The sequence below is a fragment of the Molossus molossus genome, unplaced genomic scaffold, assembly GCF_014108415.1.
Source record: "Molossus molossus isolate mMolMol1 unplaced genomic scaffold, mMolMol1.p scaffold_m16_p_20, whole genome shotgun sequence".
NCBI lineage: Eukaryota > Metazoa > Chordata > Mammalia > Chiroptera > Molossidae > Molossus > Molossus molossus.
The window spans coordinates 30,002,101-30,017,423 of record NW_023425356.1 but is presented as its reverse complement, the minus strand read 5'-3'; the positions used below and the strand labels follow the sequence as shown (position 1 = coordinate 30,017,423).

Genomic DNA, 15,323 nt, shown 5'->3' with positions numbered 1-15,323 from the left:
CCTCAGCAATCCTCGGGGGGCTGTTAGGCCTCACTTTCCCTGATGCTGCAGTGATTACGAAGGATAAATAATACACAGACAGGGCCCCGGGTGCCTTGAAAGCAAGCCTCCCTCCTGCGAGATCCAGCCTCAGGGCTGTGGTGAGCAGAGCGGGCAAAGCGAAAGGAAGTCTGTTACTGATACTCCGTGCCGTCGTGTGATAACCCAACCGTTCGTCTTCCTGTTGAGTGTGAAGTGCTCACGGTTAGGAAATCCTCTCAGATTGGTTTTTCAAGTTCCTTTGAGACATCTAGCTCTTAAATGAATTCCAGTAGCTTCCGGCACCAGCAGCCTCCAGCGACGGTTCTGACAGCATGTGGTGCACCGTCCTCGCCCTCCATCGGGGCCTCCCCCGTATCGGAGAAGAGCAGGGTCAGTGTCCTGCTATGGAAGTGGAAGGACCACCCACTTCGCCAGCACCTGCCAGCGAGGGTACAGGTGTGTGATCCGAGCACAACCAGCGGGGAGGCCCACCTGGGCTTTTGCCTCAGGAAATGTCCATGCAGAGGAAGAAGCAGGGAGATGGAAAATTTGTTCTAGCAACAGCAGTGTCCAGTCTCCACACCGGCGGTGGGGGTGACCAGCGCGGGCAGCAAGAGAAGCTTCGTCAGATCGGCCTGTGATAAGCCTTTATCGGTGGTTACAGCTCCCTCCCGCCTCTTTATTTATGCCTATTTTCAAGCGTCAGTCTCCAGGAAATCCTATGACCTATCCAACAGCATCTCAGGCCCAAACTTCGGCCACATCATGGAGTCTGTTGGAAACGCTATACCCAATCCATTGGAAATTCTGGATGTGGTCTACCCCTCACCGGCAGACCCTGGCCCCAGCTGCCATCATCCCTCACTGGATTACAGCAACAGCCTTTTAACAGCCTTCGCCTTTGCTTCCCTCCAGTCCTGTCCCACACAGTCGTCAGTGACCTTGTGAAAGCATAAGTCAAGATCCTGTCACTCCTCTGCTGAAAGCCATCCTACAGCTCATCTTACCCCAAACACAATGCAAACTACCTCTCGGGTCTCTGATTGGCCCCTGCTTGCTGTCTTTCCGATCTTGTCCCCATCACTTCCTCAGTGCTCCTCTGCTCTGCCACACTGGCCCCCCTGTCACTCCTCTTCAGGATGTGGGGCACACTCCCGTTGCCGGGCCTTACGCCGCGCTGTTCCTTCTGCCGGGAATGCTCTTCCGTCCCTGTGCCTTGTTTCCTTGCTCCGATCACGTGTCTACTGAAATGTGACCTTATCTAAAATAGACTCCTCGCCTCTGCCAGATTTCTTCTTTATTTTTCTTCTCTGCTTGTTTACTGTCTGTCTCCCCTACTACAATGTAAGCTCCTTGAGAGTAGGGACCTTTGTTTCTTGTTATACCCCCAGGGCCTAGAAGGATGCCTAGCCCAGAATGCACTCAGTAAATGTACATTGAGTACCGGTGGTAACCAAATATATTCCTTTTCTGTTTAACTCAGCCATGGTTGTTTAAATTTAATCTGGTTCTTACAACTTAAACTCCTAAGAACCTTACCTGATAGACATAGTGTAGGACCCAGTACAGTGGGAATCAAATTTCACTCTCATTTAGTACCTTCAGGCAAAGTCACTTAACACCCGGGGACTCTTTCTGTGATGCCCTTTTTGCTCTAAGGTAGTTTTACTGTTTTTGAAAAAAGCCAAATTTCCAAGCCATCCTAGAACAGTGCTTTTTCCAAGCGACTTCATTCTTTAGCTTTCACAGTTAGTTAGCATGTATATGTTCTTAGAAAGGAGTCGCCTCAGCTCAAAGTTGATTAACCCCAGTTAATTCTTATATATTGCCAATGCCATGTGTCACTATTGACACCAGTATCACCAATTTAACAATCGTTATATAAAAGTAACAACTGAAAGGTAGTATAGGATTCAAGTTAAATAAATGCTAAAGAAGTTCACAGGGGAGCGGGGTTGAGAAATGGTGGGACTGGAGCTGGGTTTCAATGAAAGATAGAATTAAGGTGAGCAGGGAGGACAGGTGGCCTACAGACACGACACACGTGAGAGCAGAGTGCCACAGGTGTATGGTGAGGAGGGGAACAACAGGACGGAAGTGAGGTCCACTTAGTAGGGAGACCCACAGGCTATGCACCAGCTTCTCTGGATTTCTAAGAAAAGATTTAAATTCCACAGCTTAAAGTGTGGTCTCATGTCTTTCTTTATTTTTTTATTTTTTATTTTATCTTCACCCAAGGATATGTTTACATGTATCTCCAGATAAAGCAGGAGGGAGAGAGGGAAGAAGAGAGAGAGAGAAACATCGATGTGAGAGAGACACATCAATTGTTTGCCACCTGCACAACCCCAACCGGGGCCAGGGGCAAACTGCAACCGAGGTATGGACCCTTGTCAGGAATCGAACCCGTGACTCTTTGGTCTGCGGGCTGGCACTCTAACTGCTGAGCCAAACTGGCCAGGGATCATGCCTTTCTTTAAATTGTACCCATATCTGTATCTTCAACTCATCCTGCTTCCTCCATCTTCTTGCATCTATCAACTATATAAACATTTTTAAAGTTCCTTTTTGCGTCACTCATTGGCTCCTGTAAATTTCCAGGCCTTTTTCCCATGAACTGCTACCAAACCAAGTTTTCCCCTTCCTATACTTATTATATATTTTAATGTATATGCTGGATTTTCCAATTACTCACATCAATTTTTACCTTTTAGCCTAAAATTATAACCTCTTAATTAGAATTTGGAATCCCAACTCCCTAGATAAATATGGCAGATTATAGCTACTACGGTTTATATCATTTGAAAAGTTCATAGGTATTTCTCATAGATCTTTATCCACATTGTTGAAGAAAATATTGAACGAGGTAAGGCCTGGCTGTTTAGAGATCTCTCTCCAAGTTAAAACTGATCTTATCAGTATCTGGGTTTAACTTTTCAATCACCAATACATAAATTCACTCAAATAGAGCAAATGTGCTGAGATTCCTCTGAACATAATTCTGACTCAAACTTTGCCTTGACCTTGACAAGTCAGTTTAGAAAATGAGGGCTACCCTAAACTTATCTCCTGTTCCAAAGTTCAGGGATTCTGTCATCCAATCCATATTTTCCTGTAAAATAGACAAAATTGTCCTGTCTCTTTAAATATCCATGTTGTCTCTCAAACACAGGCCAATACTATTTCTCTTTGGTCCAATTAATGGTATTTCAGCAAAGGTGAGCCTCACAATATTCTCCAGAATAGACAGTCTTATTTTGATTAATTCCACAAACCAATGTCAAGTGTATGCTGTGTCAAGTGTTATAGTGAGGGGTTTCTAAAATACATCGCCCACAATAAAACGGAATTAATTACCAAATAAACTGCATTGCCAAATGTGCCTCCTGCTCATGGACTCTGGATCTGGGCAGCACTGTGGAAGTATGTCTGACTCCTTTCCATCGACATTGGCCATTGCAGTTTCCACAGCATCCATCTTCATGCATTTTACTGAAAGAACTATATCTTGTGCCTGGATTCCCCGAGATATTCTCTCCTTCCCTCTGAGGCCAGATGCAATTAATCATATTCTTCACTCTATTTTTCTGCTGTTCCCTCTGGGACCTTTAGGGAAATGGGAATTATATCAGTTAGGATTTGATCAAGGAAGCAGACCACTATGAGTGATACAGAATAAGGAGGTATTATAGGGATTAGGTCTTTAGTAATCAGGGGAGCTATTTAAGCAGCTCATATAATCCTGTTACTTCTGCTTGTGGTGCTGGGCCTGAAATCGGCAAGGCCAACAGTCAGAAAGGGAAGACAGAGTGGATGTGGGAGAGACAAAGGACAAAGTGAAACCCCTGAGGACAAATAGGAAGCGTGTGTCTCTTCCTCGCTGCTCTGTTCTAAGTGCTGCAGGCAATCTGCAGAAGAAGCCGGCGTTGCTCACTGTGGAGCTGTACAGGCCCAGGGCCCAGGATTTGGACAAGGTGAAGGAGGAAATCCAGTGGGAACTGCTTTCTGCTCCAAACCCACAAAATGAGCCAGTGGATAACTGAATACATGTGACCTCCACCTGCCCTATGCTGTTTTCAAAGCACAAAATTGACTACTACCTCACTTTCACCTTTAAAATCGTATGCAAATGTTTCTGTGGACAATTCTAACCAAGAAGCACACAGAGGTGGGAATTATGGGAAATGTAGTTCTGGCTTAGCTCCTGTTGACACAGAACAAAGCCCTCATAAGAATCAATACATAACTGGATGGCCCTTACAAACTTTTCCTCCCTTATTCTTCAGAGCCTTTTGAGTACTCATGCCCACGTTTCCTGCTATTGTACTTGTTGTTATTATCAACAAGGAAAAAATTTTAAAAGCTACATAAAAAAACTTCAAAAATCTTGACAGAGAAGATTCTAAAACTTTATTTTAAGACATAAAATAAAACTAACTAAATGAAAAATATATACTATGTTCAAGGATGGGAAGCCTCAATATTAAAGGTTAAAAAGAAAGTTAGGCACAAGTTAATCTAGAAATTCAATGAAATTCCAAAACAAACCCCAACAGACTTGTTTTGTAGAAACTATTCTTCACATGAGAGATTAAAGGACCAAGAATAGCCAGGATAATTATAAAGAAGAACAATATAGAGGGACGTACCCTCCCAGATAGCAAGACCTATATAGGTGTTTGTCAGAGGTGGGGTGGGAGTGGGAAAAATGGGTGAAGGGGATTAAAAGGTACAAACTTCCAGTTACAAAATTAATAAATCATGGGGATATTAAACAAACAAAAACAAAACCTTGCCAGGCTGGTGTGACTCAGTGGTTCAGCGTTGACCCATGCACCAAGAGGTTACTGGTTCGATTCCCAGTCAGGGCACATGCCCAGGTAGTGGGCCAAATCCCCAGTGGGGGGTATGCAGGAGGCAGCCAATCGATGTTCTCTCTCATCAATGTTTCTATCTCTCTCCCATTCCCTTTCTCTCTCTCTCTAAAATCAATAAAGAAAAAAATTGTTTTTAATTAAAAAAACAAACATAATAAAGATGATATTGAGCACCATGATAATAGTACAGGATTGTCAAGCTTGCCAGTAAACCAGAATAGAGAGCTAGGCACAGACACATAGAAATATGGTCAAGGTGGCATTATAAATTTTTCAGCCAAAAAAATAGAATATTGAAAAATATATTAGAACAATCAATAACTCATAATTGAAAAATTATAATATATCCCTATTTTATATCATGTATAAAAAGGAAAATCCAGATAGATCAAAGACCTAAATGCAGAAAGCAAAATTTTAACATTTCTAGAAAAAACTATTGGAGAATTTTTATGACACTGGATATAAACCTTAAGGAAAAAGAACAATTATTTTGATGGTATTATAACTTATAATTTCTGTAAAACATGACACCTTAAATAAAATGAAAAACAAGCTACAGGATAGGAGACTACAACTACAATAAACATAACTGACAAGGAGTTAATATTTAGAATATATAAAGAATCCTTATAACACAATAAAAAAAATAGCAATAAAAATAGGCAAAAGATGACTGGCTGGTGTGGCTTAGTGAATTGAGTGACGTCCCATGGACTGAGAAGTCCCAGTTCAATTCCCAGTCAGGGCACATGCTCGGGTTGCTGACTCGATCCCAAGTAGGGGACGTGCAGGAGGTAGCCAATTGATGTTTCTCTCACATTGATATTTCTCTCTCTCTCTCTCTCCCCTCCTCTATCTCTAAAAAAAAGAAAAGAAAAATCAATAAAAACATATTTTTTAAAAAATAGGCAAAAGATATGAACAAGCAATTCATAAAACAAAACTCAAATAACCAGTAAACACAAGAAAAGAAACTCAATTTTCTACTAATGAAAGAAATGCAAATTAAAACAGGTTTTGTTCATATTCATCAGACCAAAAAATATTTTAAAGTCTACAAAAACAAGTATTGGTGAGGATGTGAAGAACTAGAAATGTATGTACTGCTTAGTACAAGGTAAATTGGTACGACCACTTTGGGTAGTGATTTGGCAATATTAACTAATAAAGTTGAAGATCATATAATGTATGACTCCACAGTATTATTCTTAGAGAGCTCTCATATGCATGTACAGTGAGAAATAAACAAGAATATTCATTGCAGCATTAATGTAACACTGAAATTTGGTAATAATCTAAATGTCCATCAAAGGTAACTAAATAAAAAAAAAAAATTGAGGTATATTCATTCAATAAAATATATTCAGTTGTTAAAATGAATGTACTACCGTTACATATACCAACAGGGATAAATATAAAAAATAATCCTGAATGAAAAAAGCAGTTTGCAGGATGATATTTATAGTGTGCCATCATTTAAATAAAGTTTAGAAACAGGCAAAACTCTAGCATATATTAAGTATATAGTAAATGCATAAAGGTAGGCACGAAGGTTTGATCTCTGGCCCTGGCCAGGGTTGGGTGGGAGGAAACCAGTTGATGTGTCTCTCACATTAATGTTTCTCTCTCTCTCCTTCCCTCCCACTCTCTCTCTGAAAATCAATGAAGAAATATCCTCAGGTGAGGACTAAAAAATAATATCAATAATAAAGGCATGTGTGAAAATGATATATAGTAATATAATGAGCACCAGTGGGAAGAAAGAGAGAGGGTACAAAGGGTTCAACTATGTATGTACGGTAATGTTTGATTTCGTTAAAAAAGAAAATCTGAAGCAAGCACAGACAAATGTTAAGATTTGACAAACTGATTGGTGGATACATTGTTTTAAATTAGTCACTATAGCCCTGGCCGGTTTGGCTCAGGGGTTAGAGTGTTGGCCTGCTGTCCAGAGAGACCTGGGTTCAGTTCCCGCTAAGGGCACGTACCTCGGTTGCAGTTTGTCCCCGGACCTTGTGTAGGTGGCAACCAGTAGATGTGTCTCTCTCGCATCGATGTTTCTCTCTCTCTGCCTCCCTCTCTCCCTCCTCCTCTATCTGAAATGCAAAAATGTCCTCGAGTGAGGAAAAAATAAAAAAAAAATAAAAATAAATAAATAAATAAATAAATAAGTAAGTCACTATAGCCCTGGCCAGTTTGGCTCAGTGGTTAGAGCACCAGTCCATGGACCAAAGGGCCTTGGGTTCGATTCCCAGTCAAGGGCACATACCTGAGTTGCAGGTTTGATCCCTGGCCCCAGCCGGGGTTGTGCAGGAGGCAACCAATCGATGTATCTCTCTTACATAGATGTTTCTCTCTCTCTCTCCCTCCCTCCCTTCCACTCTATCTAGAAAGCAATGAAAAAATATCCTTGGGTGAGGATTAACAAAATAAATAAATAAATTTGTACTTTCCTGTTTGCCTGTAATCATTTGTAATTTTACAAATGGAGGAAGGGAGGAAGGAAGGAGGGAAGGAATGAAGGGAGGCGGGCACAAAGGGAGAGAAAGTAACATCTGTACCCCATGCCCTATTCAGTGCCACAGTTTTGCTGCTGTTCCTTCATCACAGTGGAACAACATGGTATAGTGTGAGGAAAATGTCCTGTTATTCACAGATTTGAGTTCTGATTCTAACTTGGTCCTTTCTGAATTGAGTGAACTTACTCAAGTCACACAATTTAAAAGGTACAGAGAGCTAGGATTATTTGAATTAGTACTGAGTGGTTTCCTTACTGCCAAATCAGAAAAAAAGTGAACCCAACTCACCAAGTTGTGAACTTGACCTGAAACAGCTTACATAAAACAACCAACAGGGTGCTTATCATGTGGATGCGTGATAAACAAGTGCAGAATGCAGGAGAGATTTCCTTCACTTGTTTTCAACTTCCTGCTCTTCCTTCCCATTTTTTGTGCCCTATCCTTAGCCTGATTTTTGCTGAAAGGCATGAATTTTCTTGGCTTTCTCATAAACTTTACATTTTTCCTGACACTCCTAAAAGGTAAGGACAGGTTTTATTGTTTGTTTGTTTTCCACACTTTGTAGATGGGAAAATTAAAATCCTTAAAAACGAAGGCACTGGCCAAGGTTACATAGGGTATTTAGTAGGGCAGCTGTGACAGAATTAAAATCCTCTTGATTCTTGGCCTGCTAGTCTAAACACTCTGCCATAGTATTTTATTTTATTTATTTTTTATCCTCACCCGAGGGCATTTTTGCATTTATCTTCAGATAGAGCTGGAGGGAGAGAGGGGGGAAGAGAGAGAGAGAAACATTGATGTCAGAGAGACACATCAAGCGGCTGCCACCCACACAACCCCTACCCGGGCCGGAGACAAACTGCAACCGAGGTACGTGCCCTTAGCGGGAACTAAACCCGGGTCTCTCCAGTCCATGGGCTGACGCTCTAACTGCTAAGCCAAACCAGCTAGGGCTATAGTATTTTTAAAAAACACACAACACAATACAAACACAATCAATTAAAAGTACACACCTCAGGATTTCCAAGATGGCAAAGAGTCACTGCCTGAGACTTCAGACTTCCCATGCTCTCCAAGTTCCTAAAGAAACAAATCACTGAAACTAAGAAAAATCTCAGTATCAACAGTAAGACTCAATAAATTAAACTCAAGGCAGTTAGGCATATACATGAAAGTAATAATACAGTGTGTAGAAAAATAACAATACCATATTAGTTCACAGTTAACCCAAACATTGAAATGGAGAAACCATAAGAGCTATAAAAATGTTAAAGAGGAGCTGAAAATTAATTCCTGAAGATACAAGGAAACATCAAGTCTTTAGAATTCTTATATGGATTCACTAAGCAACTCCTGGTCAGGATGATCACATCACCAGGTAAGATCATTGTATTAAACAGTGAAAAGAAAAATGAATTCAGCAGGAAAAAGTAGAGTCAGTGAAATAAAAAAATAATTTAGAGAAACATATTAGAAATAAGAAATATAAGTGGATTTTAAAAGAACATGAAAAAGGAGGAACCAACCTTTGAATAATAGAAGTTTCAAAGAATACAGAAAAATGGGCATATATGAGATCAATAAAAGTATAAAAGAATATATTTTCACCTGAAAAAATTTGAGATTGGACACAAAGAGAGTCCAGAGTGGAAATCAAAATTAACTAGCAGAGTCCAAACCATAGCTTTAGAAAAATAAATTAATTTACTGGTAAAAAAATGAAATAATTCTAACTTTCCAACATGAAAAAAGTGGGCTATAGGTAAACTGAGCACCTTTATATTTTGCCATTGAAACAAAACCAAAGGAATCGGAGAAAAAAGACATTTATTTCAAATGTGAGTTTTATTTGTAATCAAATTGGCCAAGAAAACAATATTAGTGGCAAAGTGTTAATAAAACATAGGAGGCATATGCCTTGTATATTTGGTGTTTTCAAGAGCACCAAGGGCTTTGTAAACTATTGTTTGAAGAAAAGTGATTTTGAAGAAAAGCAATGTGTTGTATCAACTTGGCTAGGCTATAACCTGCAGATATTCAATCCAACACTAAATCAGGTATTGCTTTGAAGGTATTTTGTAGGCATGAGTAAGGTTCATAATCAGTTTATTTTTAATTTTTTCTTTATTGATTTTAGAGAGAGAGGAAGGGAGAGGGAGAAATAGAAACGTTGAAGAGAGAGAACATCGATTGGCCGCCTCCTGCATGCCCCCCACTGGGGATCAGGCCCACAACCTGGGCATGTGCCCTGACTGGGTATTGAACCAGCGACCTCTTGGTGCATGGGTCGACGCTCAATCACTGAGCCACACCAGCTGGGCCATAATCAGTTTATTTTAAGTGAAGGAGATTATTCTAGATTATCTGGGTGAACCTGATTCAATCAGTTGAAAGCTTTTAAGAGCAAAACTGAGGAGTAATTCCACCTGTGGACTGAAGCTTCCGCTTGCCAGAGAATTCCAGCCAGGCCCTCCTGATGGCCTACCCTGTGCATTTCAAACTTTTCTATCAGCCCCCACAACTGCAAAAGACAATTTCTTGCTCTGAATCTATTACTATGTATCTCCTAATGGTTCTCTTTCTCTGGTGGAAAATTGACTGACAGTGATATTAACTAGTTATTAGTAAGTCTTCTTCATTGATATAATATTAGAAAAAGGTATAGAAGAGAGATTGATTTTAGGAATTATGAAACTCCAGTAGTAAGTTAATAAATAATGAGAAAGTATGAGGAAATCATGATAATGAAGCTTAATGTACCAAACTACTTATCTTATAATTTGATAGCCAAAGTTATTTTTTATTAGATCTCTTTAAATAGGTAAATATAGAGTTAAGGATGTTTTTGGACTTAAGAGATTCACCAGTAGAATTAAAGACAGAGTATTTAAGGTAGCCAGCCCCCAAGATAGCTACCAACATCCCTGCATCCTGGTAGTTACATTATTGTGTTGTCCTTTCCCATAATGCACTAGGGTTAGACTGCATGATCAATAGAACATAGCAAAAATGCCCTGGCCAGTTTGGCTCAGCGGTTAGAGCGTCGGCCTGTGGTCTGGAGAGACCAGGGTTCGGTTCCCGCTAAGGGCACGTACCTCGGTTGCAGTTTGTCCCCAGCCCCGGTTGGGTCATGTGGGTGGCGACCACTCGATGTGTCCCTTTCACATCAATGTTTCTCTCTCTCTCTCTCCCTCCCACTCTATCTGAACAAAATATTTAAAAAATGTCCTCGGGTGAGGATAAAAAAAAAAAGAATATAGCAAAAGTGATAGTATGTCATTTGGGAAATTAGGGTTATAAAAGATTAGGGTTATACAAGATATTGTGGCTTCTATCTTGACTCCTCCCTCTCTCTTGGATCATTTGCTCTGGGGGAAGCCAGATGCTATGTCATGAAAAGTCCTATGGATCAGTCCATGCAGTGAGGAATGAGGCCTCCAGCTAACAGGCACCAGAAACTAAGGCCTTTTGACAGCAGCCATGTCAGTGAGCTTGGAAGCAAGCTTGGAAGCAAACTTTGCAGCCCTTGCCAAATCTTCAGAAGACTAAAACATCAGGTGACACTGAGACTGCAACCTTGTGATCTACCCCATGCAAGAGCTGCCCAGCTAAACCATGGTCAGATTCCTAACTTTCAGGAATTGAGTAAGATAATAAATGTTTGTTGTTTAAGTGGCTAACTTTCACTTCCAAACTTATTTTATAAACAAAAGGAAACAAAGTGAAATCCATAGAAAAGGCAGAACTAAAGAAAGAAAAATAAAAGTTAGGAAGTGTTTACCTTAAAAATTAAAAAAAAAGTTATATTCACCAGCAAAAGTGGGTTTATTTAGAAACAGCAAGGAACTGCAATTAGGGAAAAGCATGCTATAGAAAAAAGTATAGCAAGTTTAGCAAACAAAGAAGAGAAATGTTACTTTATAGTGAAAAAAAGGAGGAAGTTGGGAGGAGGATACTGTGAAGGAAATTCCGTTAGAGAAAAGAGAGAGTTCAGAGTGGTGATGGCTTCTCATTGGCTGAGTTGCAATGGTTCTCATTGGTTGGGCTTGTTGCTGGGTAAGGAGAAAATCTTCCTTCTTCCTTCTAGGGTAGTAAATTAAAGACATTCTTGTTGGGAATGCAAGGTAGTCTCTTCCTGTTGGGGTGTGTAATTGAGGTTGAGTGGTAGCACATGAGAGCACCCCCTTCTAGCTTTCTGACTCCATTTTAAATGAGGTTTCTTTTATTCAGTTTCACAGAAGCATAAATTAGAAAGTAAGCAAAACCAAGTATAATAATTATAATGATTCTAAACAGTCTACATCCTGATATAAGAAGGCAAAAAATATAAATTAATTAAATAATAAGTTATTAATATAGATACTTAAAAGCTGAAGGCCTAGAAAGGCTAAACATCACCAAATGGGCAAAGATAAACTGAACTGATAAAAAGGGGAAGCAGTGATAGTAACTGATGTTAGATATGGTAGAATTGAGGGCAAAAAAACACTTAAGGCAAGAGTCATTGTATGCAATAAAAGACAATAATGAAAATAATAATAAGAAACTGATATAGACCATGACAGCTAAATATATAATGTAGATTAAAAGGATTGTAATGAGAAAATAATAAAAATATAAATAGAATGGGAGACTTTAATCATTGTATCAATGATAAATTAAGCAGATAATATATAAAGGCATAGGAGATATAAACAACATAATTCATAATGCACAACATTATTCCAGATTTTATATTCTACAAATAATGGCTACCCATGTTCATGTATATAAATGAGCATCCTAGGTTAAGGAGAAAAATCATTAAGGACAATAAAGGGAATCATTTTATGAGATACATTTTCTGTTTTCAGTGAAACATTAATGGTTTAAATGTATTCTTGTTCTAAGAGTGCTGATAGTCCCCAGTCACCTGTAAAGTAAACAAATGTTCACAAATTAGAACTTGAACAAAAAGAAAGAGAATGTGAAAAGAGGAAATAGTGTATGCTAGCCCTGGCCTGTTTGGCTCAGTGGTTAGAGCGTCGGCCTGTAATCCAGAGAGACTCGGGTTCGGTTCCCGCTAAGGGCACGTACCTCGGTTGCAGTTTGTCCCCGGCCCTGGTTGGGTCGTGTGGGTGGCAACCACTCGATGTGTCCATGTTTCTCTCTTTCTCCCTCCCACTCTATCTGAACAAAAAATAGAAAAATGTCCTCGGGTGAGGATAAAAATAAACAAACAAACAAACAAACATTGTAGGCTATAAAAGTGTATGGAAAATATCACTAATTATTATTAGTTATGTATTTTAAAAATAACAAAGAAAATACCAACCTACTTAAATTTTTGTGATAAAGTCAAAACCATATTTAGAAGAAAAAGTATATTTTAAAATACTATATTTCTTAAAAGAGAGAAAAGATGATATAAAAAGCAACAATAAAATCCCCAAAAGTAAATAGAAAAATGGGAGTAATTAAGACCAAAACAAACTTAATTAGAAAATAAAAACAATTTGATTACGCACACATTATGTAAGAGACAAGCCTCTAGCAAATCTAATCAAGGAGAAAATATACACAAAATATGAGAAACAAGGAGTTAAGTAATAAACAAACATGTTAAAATGTTTCTTATCTTAAAGAACCTTTCTTTTACTATAGTTCTCTTCCTCTCCTTTTGAAAGACTCTCTCAAAATCAAGCACTTAAAAAAAATGTGTCTTTTTATTATAAAAGTAATGCAAGACTTACATTTCTGGTAGTATAGAAGACTAGGCACTAGAGTAGTAAACCACCTACTAAAATCAATGAAAATTATTGGATATTTGGAAATTCTCAAGTGTACTCAGAAGCTGACAAGAAGAAAAGACGATTTAATGTATTACATCTATTCTAAGCCATCATTGGTTGAAAGATATACCAATACTTTATTTACTACTAAGAAAAGACAAATGCTGTTAAACTATGACATAATGCTTTATTGTAATTTAAAACTTTTATTTTATATTCACTGAAGGTGATCATTTAGATTTAGTAATCATACAAACAGTAAAATGTAAGTGAAAAATTTGACTTCAGATATGCCAAAAAGTTTCTCCCATTTCATCTTACTCTTCCACACAATGCTCTGTGTGTGTCATCAAGAACATTAGTGATGTGTTATTTCATAAAATAATCCTTCAAAGAATAAAAAACCATGGACTCTGGGCTCTGAAGCCTGACTTTGCGATTACAGAGTTACTCACCCACCTTTGACTCACATTTCAGGAATGTTGCTGAATATGTCTCATCCACTCTCCGGATAGCTCCGCTCCACAGACATTTGATTCCTCGGGGTTAAATGCTCCACTATCAGCCTCAAGATTTTCTTCCAAGCCACTGATGTTCATCCTGCACATTTTGATGCTTTACTTTGATAGTAATAAACACAATGTATCTATTTTATGCCTGACCCCGGCTGACAGTGATTGTAGGACGCCATCAATTCAAAATGCATACTGATTTCAGAGATGTTAAAATGTGGGGGAAAAGCCCTGGCCGGTTTGGCTCAGCGGTTAGAGCGTCGGCCTGCGGTCCGGAGAGACCCGGGTTCGGTTCCCGCTAAGGGCACGTACTTCGGTTGCAGTTTGTCCCCGGCCCTGGTTGGTCGTGCGGGTGGCAGCCACTCGATGTGTCCCTTCACGTCGATGTTTCTCTCTCTGTCTCCCTTCCTCTCTCTCCCTCCCACTCTATTGTACAAAAAATGGAAAAATATTCTCGGGTGAGGATAAAAAAAAACAAAAATTGTGGGGGAAAAAAATGTATATTTTGAATAACAAAATATGATGAAGTGAGATTGAAGTGACATATGGGAGAATCTACCCAAACTGGAAGAGCTTAAGGTTCAATTTTGATAGTACTGTGCAGCATGCAAGTTAAAAACCAAAGCCAAGGAGCATCTAAAATAGAGAATCTAAAAGGAGATTCTCCCCTTACCCCCATAAAGCTGAGTCCCCAAAGCGTTACACTCTCAGTGTGAGGCAAATTAGAAAATATCCATTTCCCACCACACCTATTATCACCAGCACTCTACAGCAAAACTTGCTCATCTCAAAATTTGGTGTTGAGGTGGAAACAAGAGGAGATTATATCCCCTAAGACTATAACCACAAGCTAGTTTTAATGAAAGTTTGTAGCCCAAACACATACGACCTGAATACTTAAAAAAAAAAAAAAATCAAAAGCCAAGAATTAGGTTTAAAGTAGTACTAGAACAATGATGCCCTCAGGTGCCCAAAAGAAGCTAAAGCAAACCTCTGGAACTCATCTTCATCCAAGGTCTTAGACTTCCAAAAGAAAATGTTTAAAAATCAGTTCATAGTGAAGCAACACAACACAAAACAAAACAAAAAACCAAATCATAAAATCACCAGGAAACAAAGAACCATTAGCAAGAGCCAGCGGAAATGACAGAAAAATCAGAAATACAAACACATTAGATGTTGAAATTACCAAGTATCAAATAGAAAAGAAAAAAAAAAGTATATTTAATACATTTCTAGAAATAAAATAGAGGGCTGAAAATATGTTTAAGCTCAGCCAGTGTAGCTCAGTGGATTGAGTGTCATCCCATGGACTGAGAAGTCTTGGTTCGTATTCCCGGTCAGGGCACATGCCAGGGTTGCGGGCTCAACCCCCAGTGGGGAGGCGTGCAGGAGGCAGCCCATCGATGTTTCTCTCTCATCAATGTTTCTATCTCCCTCTCCCTTCCTCTCTCTCTAAAAAAAATCCATAAAAACATATGTTAAAAAAAAAACAAAAAACATGGTTAAAAGCCAATATATCTGAAAAGAAATTTAAAAAGCATATTAAAAAAGTAATATATAAATTTAAAACTTTCTGTATATGTCTTTAGACATAGTCAAAAATAGTAGACTATGAGC

The 15,323-nt window shown here is 39.0% G+C and overlaps 1 long non-coding RNA gene across 1 annotated transcript; it reads right to left on the bottom strand.

Moving 5' to 3' along the window:
• Window positions 1-3,383: 3,383 nt before the first annotated feature.
• Window positions 3,384-13,709, bottom strand: LOC118636926. The gene is made up of 3 exons (XR_004960850.1): window positions 13,651-13,709; window positions 8,434-8,500; window positions 3,384-3,627 (listed from the first exon to the last, which is right to left on the bottom strand). It is a non-coding gene; the product is annotated as an uncharacterized LOC118636926 (long non-coding RNA).
• Window positions 13,710-15,323: the final 1,614 nt, after the last annotated feature.